The sequence below is a fragment of the Papio anubis genome, chromosome 8, assembly GCF_008728515.1.
Source record: "Papio anubis isolate 15944 chromosome 8, Panubis1.0, whole genome shotgun sequence".
In the NCBI taxonomy this organism is placed as follows: domain Eukaryota; kingdom Metazoa; phylum Chordata; class Mammalia; order Primates; family Cercopithecidae; genus Papio; species Papio anubis.
This window is the reverse complement of record NC_044983.1, coordinates 124,621,650-124,641,753: the sequence shown is the minus strand read 5'-3', so window position 1 is coordinate 124,641,753 and position 20,104 is coordinate 124,621,650. Positions and strand designations below refer to the sequence as shown.

The 20,104-nt window shown below is 36.1% G+C and overlaps 1 long non-coding RNA gene across 2 annotated transcripts in view; it reads right to left on the bottom strand.

Annotated features, from left to right (window-relative positions):
* Window positions 1-20,104, bottom strand: part of LOC103887130 — a 93,169-nt gene that overhangs the window by 15,524 nt on the left and 57,541 nt on the right. For both annotated transcript variants that reach the window (XR_001905902.3, XR_002524010.2), the window contains exons 3-4: window positions 19,426-19,516; window positions 8,743-8,890 (exon numbers count right to left, since the gene is read on the bottom strand). This is a non-coding gene — a long non-coding RNA (uncharacterized LOC103887130). The remainder of the gene's footprint in view (window positions 1-8,742; window positions 8,891-19,425; window positions 19,517-20,104) is intronic.

Here is a 20,104-nt window from a genome sequence, read left to right as displayed (position 1 = left end):
CCTGACTTCTTTATGGCATTTTTCTGAGCATTACATAAAATTTTGTTTGTGAAACCATTTGAGGGTTATAAACTACATAAGAAGCTGATATGTCTTTTTCAGAGTGTCGTTATTAATTCAGAATTCTTGCTACTTAGCCTCTCAAATGTTATTTTTCCTCTCTGCTTAATGGGAATAATACCTCAACAATCTGCAATGTGGATTAATGTGACTTATGACTCAATAAATATTAGTCCCTCAACATTCTTGACGTCTTTTATAAGAAATATATATAGTTTTGAGACGGAGTCTTGCTCTGTTGCCCAGGCTGGAGTGCAGTGGCGCAATCTTGGCTAACTGCAAGCTCTGCCTCCCAGGTTCAGGCCATTCTCCTGCCTCAGCCTCCTGAGTATCTGGGACTACAGGCGCCCGCCACCACTCCCAGCTAATTTTTTATATTTTTAGTACAGATGGGGTTTCACTGTGTTAGCCAGGATGGTCTTGATCTCCCGACCTGGTGATCCACCCACCTCGGCCTCCCAAAGTGCTGGGATTACAGGCGTGAGCTACAGCGCCCGGCCAAGAAATGTTTTTATGAATAAGAGTGATCAAAATTTCAAATTCAAGTTTTTAGCACGATTTCAATTCTATTATCATACATAATATAAACCCAAAGTTGAAGAAAGCTAGCATTATTAGAAAGAATTGTAGTTCAACTTGCTTCAGATACAGACAGACAACTTTCCATGGGAGCAGTCCCTCCTGTGGGAACCTCTCAAGTAAACTTATGGCACAGAAGGGTGATACAAAACTTGTTTTTCCATGTGAGCTAATGGCTCTCAGTAAGTGACAGATGAGTTCAAAGGTGTGAAGCATATACAACCTACCAGTTAACTCAAAATTGATCTAGATTCAATGCATTGAAGTCAAAACTTTATCACACATTTTTGTAGAAATTGACAAGATGGCTCAAAAATGTACATAAAACTCAGAGGCCTTAAAATAGTCAAGAAAACTTTGGAGAAGGATAAAGCTAGATGACTTATACCATCTGATTTCAAGGTTCACTATAAAGCTACAGTAATTCTGGGACTTTGGTTGGTGACACAAGTCAATAGTCAATACACTTAAGATAAAGATGCCAATGCAATTTAATAGGGAAGAGGAAAGTCTTTACAATAGTGCTGAAACAATTGAATATTCATATGGAGCAAACTAAATCTTGAGTTCTATCTGACAGCCTACAAAAATGAGTTAGAGATGGATAATAGATCCAAACGTGTAAGTAAAATCTATAAAATGTTTTTAAAGAAAAAAATGATGAAGTATCATTATAGACATAGAGTAGATTAAGATTTATTAGACAGGACACAAAGACACTAACCATTATAAGGTGATACATTAGACTTTAAGTAAATACTTCTGCCTACCAAAAGATACTAGTAGAAATATGAAAAGATAGGTCATGATTGGGAGAATATATTCACAAAATATATGTGACAAAGAAATTATATCCAGAATAAATAGCTCCCACAAATCGATAATAAAAGATAGACTTATATTACTGTCTGAGATGAGATATCAAGAATCAGATTTACTCTCTTGACTGAGAAAAGCCAAAAACACCCCCAACATATTTAAGAATAAGATATTCAAGACATCAGTTAATAATGGAAAATTGTTCTTAAAAGGGGAAAAATATAAGGTGAGATCGGATCTATAATTTCTTCATATTGCTTCCTTGAGAACGTTTACGTGCTGAAGTACATGAAAGAAAAACCAAGACAGAGTCTGGCAAACTTCTTGAGTTGAAGAGATGTATCTGTCTTGGGAGATACAGGTTTCTACAATTTGCAGGTTGTAGAACTGTAAAGGAAAGAGCTGCATAAAGATAGAACTCTAGAAATCTACAGAGATTCCCCCTTGAGTGATCAGCTGATTACTGATGAGCTCATGTGTGGGAAGCCTGGAAAAGAACCACTCAAAAGGATAAGAAATGAATGTGTTGCCCTCACGCTGGGCTAGAATTAGTGCTTATCCTGTCAGACTAGAAAATCTAATGATTCATGGAGTACTGAATAAAATATAAAGAATGGTTTTACCTTAGTATTGGGGAATAACTTATTCTAGATTTAGAACTGCTTTGGTCTCACCTAATAAAGCTTAACAACAACACTCCAAGGGATAAAATGTTTCCAAGTAACTTACCTGCATTCCGGAGCAAAGCAAAAGTATAATTATTGGAAACAAGTATCTAGTATCCAACAACGTAAAATTCATAATGTCTGTCATCATATAATTTTAAAAAAATAGCAGGCATGCAAAGCAGACAAAAATATGATCCATAATATGGAGAAAAACCAACCAATTGAAGCTGTACCAGAAATAACACAGATGTTACATTTGTCAGGCAAAGACATTAAAACAATTATTATAACATAATTCTAGATCTTCAGAACATTCAGTGGAAATATGGAAAAAATCTAAAGGACCCAAATCAAATTTCTTGACATTAAAAACTACTGCGTGTGGAATAGAAGATATACTGGATGGAATTAACACAATATAGACATTGAAAAATAAAGTATCAGTAAACTTTAAGGCAAAGAATGAAAACTATTTGGTATGGAACATAAATAAAAGAGAATAATTTTTTAATAAAAATAACAATAGTTGCAGAATGACTTTGAGTAACGTAATCTACAAATAAGTGGAGCTGCCAAAGGAGAGGAGAATGGGGGTGACAGATAAATAGTCAAAAAAATAATTGCTAAAAATATTTCAAATTTGATGAAAAGTATAGACCTACAGATCCAGGAATCTCAATGATACCCAAGTATAAGAAACGTAAACAAAACTATAACATAAAATATCACAATTAAATTGTTTAAAACTGGAAGTAAAGAAAAACATTGAAAACCAGCCAGATGGAAGACCCATTACGTATAGAACAAGGACATGTAAAGCAGCAGATTTTTTCAAAACCAATGCAAATGTGTAGACGATATAGCAACATCTTTAAAGTGCTATAAGATAATAATCAGAAAACCAATAATCTGTCAAGTTAGAATACTAAACCCAGTGAAAATCTTCCCAAAATGAAGGCAAAATAAAGATTCATTTAAACACGCAGCAGCTAAAATAATTTATCACCTACAACACTGAACTACAAGAAATATTTAAGAAAGTCCTTCAGGTAGAAGAAAAATGATACTTAATGGTAATATCAATCTTCACAAAGGAATGAAGAGAACTGGAAATCTTAACCCCATGAGTGAATACATAACATTTTTTTCGTATTATTTAAGTCTCTTTAAAAAGGAGTTGGCTGTTTAAACAAAAATAATAATGATACAGTGTAAGATACATAACATTTAAAGTTAAAATGTATGACAACAATAGCACAAAGGTAGAGAAAGGAAAATAGTATTAAAACCGAAGAATAAAGTATTATATTATTGTCAATTTTTTGTACTATAGGTGAAGTTGTATAATGTCACTACAAGTTAAATTGTGATAAGTTAAAGACTTATCCTTTAAACCTCAAAGCAACCATGCACAAAAAAGAGGCCCAGCTAATAAGACAGTGAAGATGATAGATATAAACCTAAACTTCTTAGAATTCACATTACATTTTATAGTCTAAATGTTGCAATTGAAAATGAAAGATTGTGGATAAATGAGCAAAACCTAACTAAAGAAAAAAATCAGTTTAAAAATGAAGACAAAAGTATGTTACAAGTTAAGAGACAAAGATATACTATGCTAACATCAATCAGAAGAATGCTGGGGTGGCTGTATTAATATTAGATACACACAAAAAATATGTTGCAACACAGAACATTACCGGAAAGAAGATGATTATTTCATAATGATAAATAAGTAAATTCTTCAAGATAATATAATAATTCCAAACATTTCGTGCACCTAATAGTGATAGATAAGTAACCCAGTTAAAATGAACAAAAGACTTGGATGGATAAATATATATATCAATATTTATAAAGGAGTTCAACATTATTAATTTTCAGGAAAATGTAAATTTAAAACATGATGAAATGCCACTGCATATGCATTAAAATGGCTAGAATTAAAATGATGAATTTCATTCCTAGATATTTACGTAAGAGAGAAGAAGACAGATGTCCACAAAAAATATTTGTATAAGAATTTTCATAGCAGATATATTAATAATAGCCAAACACTAGAAATAAACTATTTGTCAGCCAAGAGATGAATGAATAAATAAACTTTGCTCTAGCCATACAATGGAATACTTTTCAACAATTAAAAGGAACAATCTACTGATGTATGCAACAACATGAATGAATCTCAGAAGCATAGTGAACAAAGTTGCAAAAACATAAACTGTATAATTTCATTTATATTAAGTTCAATGAAAAAAATTGTTCTGTAATGATAAAATAAGAACACTGGTTGCCTATATTAAAGTTGGATATTTACTAGAAATGAATATGTGGGAACTTTCAGGAATGATGAAAACATTAAGTTAAATTTCTTGCTTTGAGTGGTAGTTACATGAATGTATACATTTATCAAAACCCATCCAATCATATACTTTGGATTTATAAACTTTATATAAAATATACCTCATTTAAAATAATGCTATGTAGATTAAATTCTTGCACAGGGTTGTGTAATTGATCACCATCAGGTTTGTCATTGCAGAAAATGGTGACAAAAGTAATCGAAATTATTATTTATTGAGTCCTTATTATAGACTAGACAATTAAATAGATTAGGTTAATTCTCAAAATAACCATGACGGGATGCCTGTGTGAGGAGTCCCCAGATCCTTGCCCTTAAGCATTAACTGCTCAAAATGATTTTTTTTTTTTTAAACCAGCCATTTAAAGTGTCTGGATATTTTCTTAAGGGCATACAGCAAATGGAGAAACATCTATTCAAAAAAATTTACTAAATCTTGACAAGAGCAGTGAAACTGTGACATTTGGTTCATGACACACTAATATACCTTCCCCCAGCTTAGTGTGTCAGAAGCTCTCCTCTGGACATTTGCACTCAGTCTCTCTCTCCACCTAGTTACCAGTCTAAGGCCATGGTTTCACTCCAAGAGTGAGCGGTACTGTTATCTCTTATGCCTGTAGCTCCATGTTGCATAAGCTCTATTCTGGGTAAGCACGGTCCAGAGGCAGAGTTTACCTTCCCTTAATCAGCTCCTACTCATGGGATAAAAGATCTGATCCAGGTATAGCAGTCTGAAAATACTGGACCCTGAAGGTCACTCCCCTAGTTTGTATATAAGGGAAGAAGTTCCACTGTGGGAAAGGCAAACTGAGAATACCAGGGGTTACTGTCCCTGCCCAGAGCCTTGTTCATAGACCAGGGATGTCATTATAAAAAAAGTAAGTCACTGTTCCTGCCCTCAGCTCTGGTACAGTAATAAATAATACAAGGTTTTGACCCAGAGGAACAGGCAGATCTTAAGGACAGAATCTCTATAGATCTCCCTAAATGGACTGACTTCACCTGTAAAAGAGTCTGGGGAAGTATGCCTAAAGGCACAGTGGAGATCCTGGCATGATCAATCAAGAGAAGGCTGGTACTTTCATGATCCTCAAAGTGAAAATGAATATGTTATCAGCTAAAATTTTAACAGAGAGAACCAGAAAAATAGACAGTTAAGAAGAATCCTATTAGAGTTAAACCATCCCCCAAAACTGGCAGTCTCATGCCTTACAAAGGATAGAATTCTTGAGCAATTTATGCCCCAGGACATTGCCAAAAACAACAGAGCAATTAATTAACAATTAGTAAAGTCTAATATTTGAGTGTGAAGCCAATACAAGCAGATCAGCCAGCTGATCAAGGGGACTGCATATACCCCAGGCTGCACACTTTTAGAAGTGACATCAGAGCTGTACACTATGGTAAAACACTTTACTAAACTAGTTCCTTCAAGTCACTAAAATAAAATTAAGTAAACAAGCAAATAACAAAAATGAAGCTCTGGTTAGGGAGTCAGTTTCCATACATGTTATGTGTATGGAAACATGTTATAGTGTATTATCTAAAATATGTCTATTTTTCAGCAAAAAATTATGACACATTCAGAGAAAGAGGAATGTGTGATCTATGCACAGGAAAAAAAAAAAAAAGATTGAACAAAAGAAACTGCCTGTAAAGGGGCCCAGATGTCAGACTTAACAAAGTTTTAAAGTTGATGGTTTCAAAGGTAAGTTGTACTTATCTAAAAAAAGTATTTAAGATGTATTAGTAGCCACTCTTTACAAATTCCTCCAAAAAATAGAAAAAGGAATCAGTTCAAAAATTAAAGAGGAAGGACTGCTTCCTCTTCTCTGAGGTCAGTTATTACCTAGGTGACAAAACTAGAAAAAATAAATCTTAACCATAAAACAATTTATTTTATGAATACATACAAAAAAAAATCCTCAATAAAATACCAGCAAACTGAATCTGGCATCATATAAAAATGATTGAATACCATGGCAAAGTAGAATTAACCCAGGAATGCAAGGATGGCTTAATATCTGTACTAAATTATGTAATGCATAGTATCAATAAAATAAAGAACAAACAACGCATGACCATCATAATATATACAGAGAAAAAAAACGGACATGATACAACACACTTTATGATAAAAACACTCAAGAAACTAGAAAAAGAAGGCAACTTCCTCAATTTAATAAAGTGCATCTGTGAAAACTCCATAGCTAACGTAATACATAATGGTGAAAGACTGAATTAAATTTTGTGTATGCTTTTCCCCTAAGATCAGAAAAAGTCGAGATGTCCTTTCTTATTACTTCTATTCACATTTTACTGGAGATTTTAGTCAGGAGAATTAGGTCAGAAAAAAATGAAATAAATGGCATCCAATTTAAAAATGAAGAAGTAAAACTATCTCTATTTGCAGATTGTATAACCTTGTATGTGAAAAATCATTAAAAATCAAATAAAATCTGTTAAAGCCAATAAACAAGTTTTCTATATTTCAGTACATAAGAACACCATACAAAGATTGATTATATTTCTATACATTGGCAATGAACATTCTGAATATGAAATTCAAAACAATTTATTTTATGATAATATCAAAAAGAATAAAATACTTGGGGACAAAATAGTGCAAGACTTGTACATTATAAACTAAAAGTCATTGGTAAAAGTAATTAAATAATTAAGTAAAAGGATAGATATCACTACAGTTACACATTAGAGAGCAAAATATGCTTAAGATGGCAATACTCCCCAAGTTGATCTACAAATTCAGTGCAACCTCTTTCAAAATACAGCTGGGTTTTTTTTTTTTTCTCTTTTCTTTTTTGCAGAAATGGACACACTGGTTCTAAAATCCAAATGGCAATGCCAGGGACCCAGAATAGCCAAAATAATCTTCAAAAAGAAAATAGAATTTACACTTTCTGATTTAAAAACTTACTACAAAACTTGATTGCAAGATCAAGATTGTGTGGTTCTGACATAAGCAAAGGCACATGAATCAATGGAAGAGCATGGAGATTCCAGGAATAAATTTATATATTTATGATCACTTAATTTGTACCAAGAAAATAAAACAGGGACACCTGAATATTAATATGCAAAATAATGAAGTTGGATCATCTCCTCACATCATACATGAAAATCACTCATAATGGATAGCAGAAAGAAGATTAAAGAGTGTGAGATCTTAAAGTTCAGTGAAATAGAGGCCTTTTGCATGTGAACATCAGTTGTCAAGTTTACTGGCTACCAGCTCCAAAGTAGTATCCCATTTCATGCCATTCAGAGCACTTTGTTTGTCTGGACCAGCAGCCTGAGCCACCCCACCGTTCCTATGCAGACATTATGGTAAAGTGGGGCCCTCTTTGCTCCATTCCCAGGCAGATCTCCAGGCATTTAGAGCACCCACTTGCCCAGGTCAGCAGTCTGAGCCATTTCACCCTTCCTGTGCAAAGATTGTGGTAAAGTGGAGCCCTCTCTGCTTCAGACCCAGGTAAATCTCCAGGTAGTCAGAGAACCTGCTTGCCTGAATCATCAGCCTGAGCTGGCCCACCTCTCCTGTGCAGAGACCATGGTACAGCAGGGCCCTTTATACTCCACACACAGGCAAATCTCTAGACATTTGGAACACCCACTGTTCTGGATTAGGAGTTTAGGCTACTCTCTCTCCCCATGCATAGAACTTGGAGCCAAGGAGGTTTTTCAGCTCTGTGCCTAGGTACACCTCTGGGGGCTTGTTGACTGCCCACTGGATTCTCCCTCAATGCTGGTGCTTGTGCTTGCCACAGAGGGACCTGTAGATAGGCCTGACTGGTCCAGTCTCACCCATCTTGCCCTCCCAATCCCCTGAGGCTAAGCAGAGGGCTCAGACCACTGTGTACTCCACAGATCAGACCATTGCCTTCTCCCAGGGAGCAACGATCAAGTATATAATCATTCGCATTATCTACAATTGGCTCTTACCCATAAGCGCCATCTACTGGCTCATAGTTTGAACCGCATACCCCAATATAAAGGCTGCTAACAGAAGTGCACAGGGCTATAGAATCACAGCCAAAATCCCCTACCCAACAGTCACATTCCCAAGGGACAGGGAAAGGGAAAAGGAAAGGAAAAAAATGTAGAGAGAAGAGATTGGATTAAGATGGCAGATAGGAGGCAGGACTAGCTTGTAGTCCCCATTTGGGATGACAGAACAGTGTGTGGAGACTCACATCATGAACTTTTGCTCCAAGAACTACCGCAGGAACATACCTGCAAGGCTGAGAGAATCCACAGACCCTCTGAAGGAACTGGATCACTGCTGCAGGCTCCTTGAGATGCCGAAAAACTGAGTCTGCTTGGTTTCTCAATGGGGAGGCTCATGGTCTGGAGCAAGTTCTCAATTCTGGTCACCAGCTGCCTGGAAACAGACTTCTTGCCATTAGGGGGACACGGTGGAAGTGAGACTGGCCTTTAGGACTATGGACTGTGTGGAAGCAGGTTGAGGCCTGTGACTGCCAGCTTTCCCCCACTTCCCTGGTGACCTGTATGACTCAGCTGAGGCTGCCATAATTCCCCTGGGAATATAAGTCCATTGGACTGGGAACCATTCCCCCATCTTCCACAGCAGCAACAGCAAGCCCCGCCCAAGGAGAGGCTGAGCTCAGAAATGCCTATCCCTGCCCCCACCTGGTGGTCTTTCTCTACCCACCTGGTAAACAAAAACAAAGGTCATATCTCCTGGGAGTTCCATAGCCCTACCCACCACCTGAGAAACCTGAATACCTAGCTAGGTGTCCCTCGGGAAAGTGTGTATCTTTCCTGTAGGGCTGCAGTTTATGTGCTCTTGAAAGTGCCACCTTCAGACTAGAGGCCAACCAATACAAAACCAGCACACTAAACACAAACACAACCAAAGACCTTCAAAGAGTCCACTTCACTCCCCTGCTACCTCCACTAGAGCAGGTGCAGGTCTCCATGGCTACAAGACCTGAAGAAATATCACATCACAGGAAAATTTGCAGACATCCCCCCAGCACCAGCCTAGAGCCCAGTAGCTCCGCTGGGTGGCTAGACCCAGAAGAGCAAAAACAATCACTACAATTAAGCTCTCAGGAAGCCCCATTCAGGAGAACACTATATCAAGGGAGCACCCCATGGGACAAAATAATCTGAAGAGCAATGCTTGAATTCCAGATCTTCCCTCTGACATAGTCTACCCAAATGAGAAGTAACCAGAAAAACAATTCTGGTTATATGACAAAACAAGATTCCTTAACACCCCCAAAAGATCATACCAGCTCACCAGCAGCAATGGATCCAAACCAAGACAAAATCTGAATTGCCAGAAAAGAATTCCAAAGGTCAAGTATAAAGCTGATGAAGGAGGCACCAGAGAAAGGTGAAGTACAATTTAAAAGAAATAAAAAACATGATACAAGATATGAAAGAAAAAGTCTTCAGTGAAATAGCACAAATAAAAAAGATCACAACTTCTAGAAATCAAAAACACACTTAGAGAAATGCAAAATGCACTGAAAAGTCTCAGCAATAGAATTGAACAAGCAGAAGAAAGAACTTCAGAGATTGGAGACAAGGCTTTCAAATTAACCAAACAAAGACAAAGGACAAAGAACTAAAAAAAAAAAAAAAAAAAAAAAGCCTCTAAGAAGTTTGAAACTATGTTAAATGTCTAAATATAAAAACAATTGGTGTTCCCAAGGAAGAAGAGACATCTAAAAGTTTGGAAAACATATTTGAGGAAATAATACAGGGAAACTTCCCCAGCCTTGCTAGAGATCTGGATATCCAAACACAAGAAGCTCAAAGAACACCTAGGAAATTTATTGAAAAAAGATCATTGTGTAGGCACATAATAATCAGGTTCTCTAAAGTCAAGATGAAGGAAAGAATCTTAAGATCTGTGAGGCAAAAGCATCAGGTAACCTGTAATGGAAAATCTAACAGATTAAAAGCAGATTTCTCAGCAGAAACCCTACAAGCTAGAAGGGATTGATATCCTGTTTTTAGCCTCATCAAACAAAACATTCATCAACCAAGAATTGTGTACCCAGTGAAACTACACTTCATAAATGAAGGAAAGATACAGTCTTTTCCAGACAAATACTGAGAGAATTTGCCACTACCAAGCCAGCACTGCAAGAACTGCTAAAAGGAGCTCTAAATCTTGAAACAAATTCTTGAAATACACCAAAATAGAACCTCTTTAAAAAATAAATCTCACAGGACCTATATAACAATAACACAAAGAAAAAAACACAAGGTATTCAGACAACAAATAGCATGATGAATAGAATAGTACCTCACCTCTGTATACAAATATTGAATCTAAATGGCCTAAATGCTCCACTTAAAAGATACAGAATGACAGAATGCATAAGAATTCACCAACCAAGTTTCTTCTGTCTTCAGGAGACTCATCTAACACATGAGGATTCACATAAACTTAAGGTAGAAGAGTGGAAAAAGATATTCTATGCAAATGGACACTAAAAGTGAGCATGAGTAGCTATTCTTATATCACACAAAACAAACTTTAAAGCAACAGCAGTTAAAAAAGACAAAGAGGAACATTATATAATGAAAAAAGGACTAGACCATCAGGAAAATCTCATAATTCTAAATATATATGCACCTAACACTAAAGCTTCCAAATGTACAAAGCAATTACAACTAGATCCATGAAATGAGAAAAACAGCAACACAACAATAGTCGGGGACTTTAATACTCCACTAACAGCACTAGATAGGTCATCAAGACAGAAAGTCAACAAAGAAACAATGGACTTAAACTATACCTTACAGCTAATGGACTTAACAGATATTTACAGAACATTCTATCCAACAACTACAGAATATATATTTATCCATTAGCATATGGAACATTCTCCAAGATAGACCATATGATAGTACACAAAACAAGTCTCAGTAAATTTAAGGAAATGGAAATTATATCAAGTATTCCCTTAGACCACAGTGGAATAAAATTAGAAATCAAATCCAAAAGGAACCCTCAAAACTATGCATGTACACGAAAATTAAATAACCTGCTCCTGAATGATCACTGGGTCAACAATGAAATCAAGATGGAAATTAAAAAACTTCAACTGAACAATATAGTGGCACAACCTATCAAAACCTCTGGCATACAGCAAAAGTGGTGGTAAAAGGAAAGTTTACAGCATTGAATGCCTACATCAAAAAGTCTGAAAGAGCACAAATAGACAATGTAAGGTCACACCTCAAAGAACTAAAGAAACTAGAACAAAGCAAACCCAGCAGAAGAAAAGATATAACAATGAGAGCAGAACTAAATAAAATAGAAAAAAAACAAACAAAGATAAATGAAACAAAAAGCTGGTTATCTGAAAAGATAAAATTAGTAGACAATTAGTGAGACTAACCAAGAAGAGAGAAGATCCAAATAAGCTCAATTAGAAATAAAATGGGAGATTTACAACTGATACCACAGAAATACAAAGGATTATTTAAGGATACTATGAGCACTTTTATGTGCACAAACTAGAAAACCTAGAGGAGATAGATAAATTCCTGGAAGTATACAACACTCCTACATTAAGCCAGAAAGATACAGAATATCTGAACAGACCAATACCAAGCAGTGAGCTTGAACTGGTAATTAAAAAACATTGCCAACAACAAAAAAGGTCCAGAACCAGCTGGATCCACAGCTGAATTTTATCAGACAAAGAATTGGTATCAACCCTATTATTGCTAATCTAAAAAGCAGAGGAAGAGGGAATTCTCCCTAAATCATTATATGAAGCCAGCATCACCTTAATGCCAACACCAGAAGGATATAACAAAAAAAGGAAGTACAGACCAATATCCCTGACGAACATGGATGCAAAAATCCTCAGCTAAATGCTAGCGAAAAACTCCAACAGCATATCAAGAAGATAATCCATCATGATTAAGTAGGTTTTATACCGGGAATGCAGGGATGATTTAACCATACATAAGTCAATAAATGTGATACACCACATAGACAGAATTAAAAACAAAAATCACATGATCATCTCAATAGACACAGAAGAAGCATTTGACATAATCCAACATCCCTTAATGATTACAACCATCAGCAAAATTGGCATAGAAGGGACACACCTTAATTAATACAAGTCATCTACAACAAACCCAGAGCCAACGTTATACTGAATGGGGAAAAGTTGAAAGCATTCCCCCTGAGAACTGGAACAAGACAAGGATGCCCACTCTCCACTTCTATTTAACATAGTACTGGAAGTCCTAGCTAGAGCAGTCAGACAAGAGAAAGAAATAAAGGGCATCCAAATTGGTAAAGAGGAAGTCAAACTGTCACTGTTTGCTGATGATATGATCGTATACCTAGAAAACACTAACGACTCATTCAAAAACCTCCTAGAACTGGTAGATGAATTCAGCAAAGTTTCAGGATACAAAAATAATGTCCACAAATCAGTAGCTCTGCTATATTCCAACAGTGACTAAGCTGAGAATCAAATCAGGAACTCAATCCCTTTCACAATATCTGCAAAAAAATAAAATACTTAGGAATATACCTAACCAAGGAGGTGAAAGCCATCTACAAGGAAAACTACGAAGCACTGCTGAAAGAAATCATAGATACCACAAAAAATGGAAACACATCTTATGCTCATGGATGGGTAGAATCAATATTGTGAAAATCACCATACTGCCAAAAGCAATCTACAATTTCAATGCAATTCCCATCAAAATACTACCAATATTTTTCACATAACTGGAAAAAACAATCCTAAAATTCACATGGAACCAAAGAAGAGCCTACACAGCCAAAGCAAGACTAAGCAAAAATAACATATCTGGAGGCATCACATTACTCAAATTCAAAATATACTATGAGGCCATAGTCACCAAAACAACATGGGACTGGTATAAAAATAGGCACATAGACCAATGGAACAGAATAGAGAATCCAGAAATAAACCCAAATACTTACAGCCAACTGATATTTGACAAAGTAAACAAAAACATAAAGTGAGGGAAAGGACATCCCATTCAACAAATAGTGCTGGGATAATTGGCAAGCTACATGTAACGTGTAGAAGAATGAAACTAGATCCTTATCTCTCACCTTATACCAAAATCAACTCAAGATGGATCAAAGACTTAAGACTAAGACCTAAAACCATAAAGATTCTAGACATTGCCTTAGGAAAAGACTTCATGACCAAGAACCCGAAAGCAAATGCCAGAAAAACAAGATAAATAGATGGGACTTAATTAAACTACAAAGCTTCTGCACAGCAAAAGAAATAATCCACAGTTAACAATCAATACACAGAGTGGGAGAAAAATATTCACAGTCTATACATTCAACAAGGACTAATATCCAGAATCTACAAAGAACTCAAACAAATCATCAAGAAAAAAACAAACAATCTCATGAAAAAGTGGTCTAAGGACATAAAAAGACAGTTCTCAAAAGAAGATATACAAGTGGCCAATGAGCATGTGGAGAAATGCTCAACATCACTAATGATCAGGGAAATGCAAATCAAAACCGCAATGTGATATCACTTCACTCCTGCAAGAATGGCCACAATTAAAAAATCAGAAAATAATAGATGTTGGCCTGGGTGTGGTGAAAAGGGAACACTTTTGCACTGTTGGTGGGAATGTAAGCTAGTAAAACCTCTATGGAAGATGGTGCAGAGATTCCTTAAATAACTAAAAGTCTACCTACCTTTTGATCCAGCAATCCCACTCCTGGGTATCTATCCAGAGGAAAAGAAGTCATTATACAAACAAGATACTTGCACATGCATGTTTATAGTAGCACAATTTGCAATTGCAAAAATATGATACCAGCCCAAATGCCCATCTATCAACTAGTGAATAAAGAAAATGTGGTATATACACCGTGGAATGCTACTCAGCCATAAAAAAGAATTAAAAAACGACATCTGCAGCAACCTGGATGGAATTGGAGACTATTATTCTAAGTGAAGTAACTCAGGAATGGAAAATCAAACATTGTATATTCTCACTTACATGTGGAAGCTAAGCTATGAGGATGCAAAGGCATAAGAACAATATATGGGACTTTGGTGACTCAGGGGAATGGATTGGTGGTGGCAAGGGATAAAAGACTACACACTGAATACAGTATACACTGCTCTAGTGAAGGGTGCACCAAAATCTCAGAAGTCACCTTTAAAGAACTTATTCATGTAACCAAACACCATCTGTTCCCCAAACACCTATTGAAGGAAAACAAGTTTTAAAAAACAAAAGTTAAAGTGACTAAAATATTTTTTAAAATTATAGGGAAAAAAAGAAAAAGAAAAATTCCTACAAAAATAATTACATAAATTAGAAGTGTCAAAACAATCCTAAGGAAAAAGAACAAAGCTGGGGGCATCACATTACCCAACTTCAAACTACAATATGAGGCTACAGTAACCAAAACAGCATGGTTCTAGTGCAAAAACAGATACATAGACCAATGGAATGGAATAGAGAACCCAGAAATAAAGCCACATGCCTACAGGCAACTGGTCTTTGACAAAGTTGACAAAAGTAAGTGATGAGGAAAGAACTCCCCATTCAATAAATGATGCTGGGATACCTAGCTAGCTATATGCAGAAGAATGAAACTGGACCCCTTTCTCTCACCACATAAAAAAATTATATCAAGATGGATTATAAGATCTAAATGTAAGACTTCAAACTATAAGAATGGTAGAGGAAAACCTGGGAAACACCATTCTGGACATCAGCCTTGGGAAATAATTTGTGACTAAGTCCTCAAAAGCAATTGACAATAATACCAAAAATTGACATGTGAGATGTAATTAAACTAAAGAGCTTCTTCATGGAAATTTTCTCATGGGAGAAAATATTCACAAACTGTGCATTGGAGAAAGATCTAATATCCAAAATCTGTAAGAAATTTAATTCAATGAGCCCAAAACAAATAACTCCATTAAAAAGTGGGCAAAAGACATGGACAGACACTGCTCAAAAGAAGACATATAAGTGGCCAACAAACATATTTTTAAGACACTCAACATCACTAATCAAAGCCACAATGATGTACCATATCACACCAGCCAGAATGGAGATTACTAAAAGGTCAAAAAACAATAGATGCTGGTGAGGCTGTGGAGAAAAAAGAATGTTTATATAGTTTTGGTGGAAATGTAAATTAGTTCAGTTACTGTGGAAAGCAGTTTGGAGATATCTCGAAGATCTGAAAGCAGCACTACCATTTGACCCAGCAATCCCATTACTGGATACATATCTAAAAGAAAAAAAATTGTTCTTCTCAAAACACACACACACATATTGGGGAACCTACCCCCAATAATTCAACGTAGGTTCTTTTCTATTTCCCTAAGTGTCAGCCAGTCTGAGAAATAAAGGGAAAGAGCACAAAAAAGAAATTTAAAGCTGGGTGTCCAGGGGAGACATCACATGTCGGCAGGTTCCATGATGCCCCCCAAACCACAAAGCCAGCAAGTTTTATTAGTGATGTTCAAAAGGGAAGGGAGTGTATGAACAGGTTGTGGGTCAAGAGATCACATGCTTCACAAGGTAATAAAATATCAAAAGGCAAATGGAGGCAGGGTGAGATCACAGGACTGGGGCAAAATTAAAAATGCTAATGAAGTTTCATGTCCCACTGGGCACGCATTGTCATTGATAACATCTTATGAGGAGACAGGGTTTGAGAGCAGACAACCGGTCTGACCAAAATTTATTAGGCAGGAATTTCCTTGTCCTAATAGGCCTGGGAGCACTATGGGAGACTGGGGCTTATTTCATCACTTATCTGCAACTGTATAAGACAGACATTCCCAGAGTGGCCATTTCAGAGACCTCCCCCTAGGAATACATTCTCTTTCTCAGGGCTGTTCCTTGCTGAGAAAAAGAATTCAGCTATATTTCTCCTATTTGATTTTGAAAGAAGAAAAATATGGCTCTGCTCTGCCCGGCTCTCAGGCAGCCAGACCTAATGGTTATCTCCCTTGTCCCCTGAACATCACTGTTATCCTGTTCTTTCTTCAAGGTGCCCAGATTTCATATTGTTTACACACACATGTTTTACAAACAATTTGTGCAGTTAACGCAATCATCACAGGGTCCTGTGGCAACATACATCCTCAGTTTATGAAGATGATGGGATTAAGAGATTAAAGTAAAGGCAGGCATAGGAAATCACAAGAGTATTGATTGGGGAAGTGATAAATGTCCATGAAATCTTCACAATTTATGTTCAGAGACTGCAGTAAAGACAGGTGTAAGAAATTATAAAAGTATTAATTTGGGGAACTGATAAATGTCCATGAAATCTTCACAATTTATGTTCTTCTGCCATGGCTTCAGCTGGTCCTTCCGTTCGGGGTCCCTGACTTCCCACAACACACACACACTGATATGTCCATCCCAGCCCTATTCACAATGGCAAAGACATGGAATCAACCTATGTGCTCATCAATGGTGGAATGAATAAAGAAAATGTGGGACATATACACCATGAAATACTATGCAGCCACAAGAAAGAAGGAAATTATGTCCTTTGTAACAACATGGATGCAGCTGGAGGCCTTTATCTTAAGCAAACTAACAAAAGGAACAGAAAACCAAATACTGCATGTTTGCTCTCACTTATAAGTGTATATTCCTGGAGATACAGATGGCGATAATAGACAATGGGGGCTCCTAAAGAAGGGGCTAAGGGTTGTAAAACTATTGGCTATCTTGCTCAGTAAATGGCTGATGTGATCAATCATACCCCAAACCTTGGCATTGCCCATATTCCTCTATAACAAAACTGTACATATACCCCCTGAATCTAAAATAAAAGTTGAAATTATTTTTAAAAAGTTAAAAAATAAAGGTTCTAGCTCTGTAGCAAATAGAAATAACAAGAATCCAACCAACTAACTAAACAAGAAAACTAAATGGATGTCAGGTCTAAATGTGACAGCTTAAAGTATTCACTTACTAAAAGAAAACCTACAAATAACTTTTTGTGAACTCAGATTATACAATTTTTTTAAAGTTACAATTTAAAAAGCAAGCAAAGAAGAAAAAACTATAAATTGAGCCATAAAAGTGTAATATTTTGTGTTGTAAAATCTACCATCAAAAAAGTGAAAAGAACAATCTATATAAGAGAAAATATTTGCAAATCATATATCTGCTAAGAGACTTGTATCCAGAATATACAAAAAACTAATATTCAATAATAAAAAGATAGCCTATCTTTTTAATGAGCAAAGGACCTGTATAGACATTTCTTAAAGAGAAGGATATAAATGGACAATAAGCATATGAAAAATGCTTAGTCATCAGGTAAATGCAAAAGAAAATCTAAATAAGATACCACTTCATTTCTACTAAAATAACAAATATTGGTAAGAAAGTAGAGAAACTGGAACAGTGATATATTGCTGGTGGAATATATTGCTGCTTTGAAAACATTTTGGCAGCTCCTCAAAAAGTTAAACATAGAGTTAACATATGACCCTGTAATTCCACTTCTAGATATATAACCCAAGCGAAATGAAAACATGTCCACACAAAAACTTGTATGCATATTTATAGAAGCATTTCTCATCATAGTTAAAAAGCAGAAACAACTCAAATATTCATCATCTGATAAATGGGTAAATACAATGTGATATATTTATGCAATAGAATATTATTTAGCAATGAAAAAGAATGACATTTTTATACTAAAGCACTGGTGAATCTTGAAAATGTTATGCTAAGTGAAAGAAGCTAGTCACAAAAGATCACATATTGTATGTTTCCATTTGTATAAAATAGCAAGAATAAACAAGTCTGTAAAGACAGAAAATAGATTAGTTGTTTCATAAAGTTGTCAAGAGAAGTAAGTAATGATGTTTCTTTTATCAGTGTGATGAAACGTTTTAGTTTGTAGTGATGGTGGCACAGTTCTGTGGATATATGAAAAATACTTTAGTTTTACACTTTAAGTGAGACAAATGTATGATGTATAAATTATGTCTCAACAAAGCTCTTAAACGGCAACCCTAAAAAATTATTATCCATATTATTTAACAGATGAAGAAAGTAAATCCACATAAAACACAGGGTTGATCAAACTAGGATTACAAGACCCTAGCTGATTACAAAACCCATGTTTTGCCACCATATTACCCATCTGTGGAAGTGGGTCATATACAGATCCCATTGTTCACATTTAATGGAAACGAGGAATAACAGTAGAATCCAGAATAGCAAGTGCTGCCCAGGAATGCAACCATAGTGTGTGTCCTTGAATATAATGAATCTTGAGCACTTTGATAGTAAGCAATGGAATGGAAGAAAGAAGCTCAGAATGGGAATAACAATCCCTCAGTTAAACATGGGGATTTACAGTCTTCTTCATAAGAGATTGTAAAGGTGTTGAACCTGCATGATATGGTTTGGCTCTGTGTCCCCATCCAAATCTCATGTTGAATTTTAATTCCCATGTGTCGATGGAGGGGCTGAGTGGCAGGTGATTGGATAATGGGGGCCGACTTCTCCCTTGCTGTTCTCGTGATAGTGAGTGAGTTCTCATGAGATCTGATGGTTTTAAAGTGTGGCACTTCCCCCTTGCTCCCTCTCTCCTGCCACCTTGTGAAGGTGCCTTCCTCTCCTTCATCTTCTGCCATGATTGTAAGTTTGCTGAGGCTTCCCCAGCCATGTGAACTGTGAGTCAATTAAGCCTCTTTTCTTGATAAATTACCTAGTCTCAGGTAGTTCTTTGTAGCCGTGTGAAAACAAACTAATACACTGCATTACATCCCCAGTGGAGAAAGAAAGAACTGGAAGCTCAAAGAAGTTAACCAATTTGTCTAGTCATGAAGTTAGCAAGTAGATGGGCATCACAAATCAAAGACTATGTTTTAGTTTAGTTTTGTTTTGACTTACCCATTTTCTCTTTTCCTCTCTGTAATAAATGGTGTGGACAAGCACTCTCCTTTATTGTGGCAAGATGTACTCATGCTGGATGAATCATCAACTACGTAAATGAAGAAAAATCATTGTTGGCAATTTTGCATTAGCTAGGTTGTTTATTGGAATGATACATGCATTAGCTTTATTTCTTGATAGATGGTTGGCCTTCAAATCTTACAAGTGACCATATAAACATGTGAATAGGTTTAAGCTCTATAAGAATGGAAAACATAGCTGGAACGTTCCATGACACAGACCTTGCAAAAACACTCTTCATCAGAAATGTTCCATATCACAAACATATTGTTCACTATTTCTGATCCTGTGTGCTTAAAAATAGACCATCATTAAGTCTGTAAAGACTGTTCCTTTAAGTATTAAGGTCTCAGATGTTCTTGGCACCTATTATTCCATTGATAATAGACAAGAACTGTGTGTTCCAGGCAGGTCAGTCAGTAGACCATTCTGGCAGGCTGGTTTTCACCAGTGAGTGAAATAAGAGAAATGGATTGGTGTCAGGAGCTTGGAGACAGAATCCATAATCTCAGAGAAATGACTGTGCCTGCTGAAGCCCTCACAAGAGGAGCTAGCACTTATAGAGGGCATTTTAACTCAGTCTCATTGAAGCCTGGCAAGGATGAAGATTAATATT